At 44.1% G+C, this 3943-nt stretch overlaps 1 pseudogene; it reads left to right on the plus strand.

The window, feature by feature from the left end:
* Positions 1-1719: 1719 nt before the first annotated feature.
* LOC139640756 (WD repeat-containing protein 7 pseudogene) lies at positions 1720-3664 on the plus strand (annotated as a pseudogene).
* The last annotated feature ends 279 nt before the right edge of the window (positions 3665-3943 follow it).

The raw sequence follows: 3943 nt of genomic DNA on the forward strand, positions 1-3943 counted from the left end.
TTATCGTTTTTGCCTTAATCATGCAGCTCTACAGTGAGAGTTACAGCCATAACACGGTGGGCAGTATGGTCTGACATGTATAAAAAATGTACACAGTTTTGGATGGTAATCACAGTATCACAGTTTATTTGTTTTTCTGGTTATTTTGAAAAATATCAAGTCCAAGAACCCTGGAGGAAGGCCTGGTAATAAACGACAGTGAAACCTCCCAGTCCAATAGAAAGAGCCAGATCTTCATCGCTCCTCATCCTCTCTCCTCATCTTGGGAAGGCGACGTCGATGTTCGTCTAGTTTAGTCTCAGACGGTTTCTTTCCCTCCGATTCATCTGTTTCTTTTTCCCTGATGCAGTTTGAGTTTCTCTTCTCTCTGTCTCTTCAGTCATGGTGGCTCTTCTTCTTCTGTTGATTTCAAACAAACCGGAAACGTAAAACGCATCACTTCCTGTGCGACTGTCCTTGCCTTCCTCCTTCCCTCCCTCTCTTCTTCCTTTCCTCCTTCTCTCCTTCCCTCCCTCCCGTCCTCCTCTCCTTCTTCCCTCCCTCCTCCTCTGCTTCTTCCCTCCCTCCTCCTCTCCTTCTTCCCTCCCTTCCTCCCTCCTCCTCTCCTTCTTCCCTCCCTCCCTCCCTTCCTCCCTCCTCCTCTCCTTCTTCCCTCCCTCCCTCAGAAGAAAATGGATAACAGTGTTTACCGTTCTCTGATTGCAGTCATGAGGCCATTACCATGTAAACAAACAAGTCTCTTCTGCATACAGCACCATGCAGGTGTCTTTGGTAACACAGTTAGCATCGAGCAGCGTATTAGCATTGGTGACAATTAGAACTGATGGTGTGTGTGTGTGTGTGTGGATAATAATAAAGTAAATCATTGTTCCCTGAAGAAGTTGTAATGCTGTACAACTGAAAGTCCAACTTTTTAGAAGTCTATTTTTACATTCTTTATTTTACTGATGATGATGATAATGATGATGATGAGTAGTAGTGGTGGTGGTGGTGGTAGTAGTAGTAGTAGTAAACAATAGCAGTAGTAACCAAAAGCAGTAGTAGTAAACAATAGCAGTAGTAAACAATGACAGTAGTAATGGTAGTAAACAATAGCAGTAGTAGTAGTAGTAGTAAACAATAGCAGTAGTAAACAATAGCAGTAGTAGTGGTAGTAAACAATAGCAGTAGTAGTAGTGGTAGTAAACAATAGCAGTAGTAGTAGTGGTAGTAAACAATAGCAGTAGTAGTAAACAATAGCATTAGTAGTGGTAGTAAACAATAGCAGTAGTAGTAAACAATAGCAGTAGTAGTAGTAAATAATAGCAGTAGTAAACAATAGCAGTAGTAGTAGTAGTAAACAATAGCAGTAGTAAACAATAGCAGTAGTAGTAGTAAACAATAGCAGTAGTAAGCAATAGCAGTAGTAGTAGTAGTAAACAATAGCAGTAGTGGTAGTAAACAATAGCAGTAGTTGTAAACAATAGCAGTAGTAGTGGTAGTAAACAATCGATAGATAGATAGATAGATAGATAGACAGATAGATAGATAGATAGATAGATAGATGGATAGATGGATAGATGGATAGATGGATAGATAGATAGATGGATAGATGGATAGATAGATAGATGGATAGATGGATAGATAGATAGATGGATAGCCGTAGTAGTTTACTAAACCTTTACCATTCATCACTCTTTCTTCTAACTCTTAGTTTTTATTCCTCTCTCGTTCCTCCAGGGAAACCTGCCCAAATACTCCCATAACTCCCTGGTGGTGCAGGCCATGAAGACCAACGTGACGGACCCCGACATGCACGTGCTGTTCTTCGACGTGGAGGCGGTGATCATCCAGCTGCTGACGGAGGAGGCCCAGAGACCCAACCCCACCCTGGTGTCCCCAGAGACCCTGCAGAAGAGCCAGGCCGGGGCCGACAAGGGCGGCTCCTTCCTCGCCAACAAGATCTTCAAACAGGTGAGGAGCCGCTGGAGGGAAGAACAGACAGGTGACCTGAGGAGCTCAGGGTGGAAATAATCAGTATCTATCAAAACCTCCACCAACAGAGCTGGACAGGGGTTTGTTTTCGCCCCATTCTGTCTGTCTTGTGGCCAATCAGCAGGCCAATCAGCAGGCCAATCAGCAGGCGGGAGAAGAGACAAACGCTCCATTATTGGTCCAATCAAACAACATGGAGGCACTGGAGAGCTCATTTCCTGTTTAGACAGAACCAACCTGCTCATTTCTCCAAACCTTGGTCCAGTGGTAGAAAAGCAGCTCTAATGGAAACTGAACAGATATAGAGCTGATTGGCCAAATGTTCAAGTTTAATGCAACTCCATTCATAACTTTTTGAGAAATCAGACAACAAACATTTTTACAAGCTTTTAAAACTGTATCAAAGACTTGAAAGCCACATTTAATTGTATGTAAACCTCTCCTCTCCTCTCCTCTCTCCTCCCTCCCTCCCTTCCTCCCTCTCCGTCCGTCCTCCTCCTCCTCTCCAGGTGAAGGAGACCATGAAGGAGACCATCAAGGAGCACCTGCTGGACGAAGACGAGGAGGAGGAGGAGGAGATGAGGAGGCGCGAGGAGAAGTCCAAGTCCCTGAGCCTGCTGGAGTACAACCTGACGATGGACACGGCCAAGCTGTTCATGTCCTGCCTGCACGCCTGGGGCCTGAACGGCCCGCTGGACGACGTCTGCCTCAGCCGACTGGGCATGCTCAGACCGCACTGCCCCATCTCCTTCGGCCTGATCTCCAGAGGAGGACACATGTCCCTGATGCTGCCCACCTTCAAGGTACCTGTCTGTCTGTCTGTCTGTCTGTCTGTCTGTCTGTCTGTCTGTCTGTCTGTCTGTCTGTCTGTCTGTCTGTCAAGTCTCAAGTCTTGAGGCACAAGTCTCAATTGAAGTCCCAACTCTAAATGTAGAACACCAAGTCAAGTCCAAGTCAAGTCCATGTCATTAATGTCAAGTCTCAAGTCTAAATGTAGAACAGCAAGTCAAGTCAGAACAAATCAAGAGTCCAGTATCAATTTAATATCTTAAAGAAAACTAAACATCTAGGACTTTTCAATGCAATGTGGTTTTAATAGGATAAAAACTTGGTAAGAGCATCATGAGTTTGATTTCTATAATCAGTTTCAACTTCAATAAATTCAATCATTCCATACAAATTCAGAAAACAGAATTTAAATTCAGTCGTCTGCTGGGACAAATCTCATCACTTTCAATCTAAGTCATTTACACAAACACAAGATCTCAAGTCAAGACTTTAGAAACCTTTTCAAGTCATCAGAGTACAAGTCAGAGTCAAGTCCCAAGTCACCAGAACCCAAGTCAAGTCAAGTCTCAAGTCTTCTCTTCATGCATCAAGTCAAGACTCAAGCAGTTCCACCCCCACCTCTGCTTATTTCACAGCAGCGACTGGCTGGGTTTACATTATCCTACTTTTTTTTTTTACACGGCTCCTCCTCTTTTTTTTCCCAGGAGTCTTTGCTGCGTCAGTTGTCCCTGGCGACGGGCAGGAAGCTGACTCTGACGGACATCGTGGGTAAAGGGACGTACGGCGTGTCGCGGGCCGTCACCACGCAGCACCTGCTGTCCGTCATCTCACTGGCCAACACCCTGATGGGCATGACCAACGCCACCTTCGTCGGAGAACACATGAAGAAGGCTCCGGCCAGGTAACACACACACACACACACACGCACACGCACAAACACACACACACACACACATACACACACACACACACACACAGAACATTTCAATACATTTTCACACTTTATTTAAGTCTCATTGATATGGAGAATTCTCTAAAAATGTCTTGCAAAATGGACAGAAAATAAAACGCAGCACCTTTCAGCAGTAAAAAACAACATAAAATTTAAAAAAAACGTCATTCATCACATCGAGGGGGACAATAAATTAAAATCTAATAATAATAATGATAATAACTATTT

This window comes from Centroberyx affinis, unplaced genomic scaffold, assembly GCF_046629955.1.
Source record: "Centroberyx affinis isolate AG114_WGS23_722 - 3 ecotype Tasmania unplaced genomic scaffold, CSIRO-AGI_Caff_v1 ptg010458l_1, whole genome shotgun sequence".
Classification (NCBI taxonomy): domain Eukaryota; kingdom Metazoa; phylum Chordata; class Actinopteri; order Beryciformes; family Berycidae; genus Centroberyx; species Centroberyx affinis.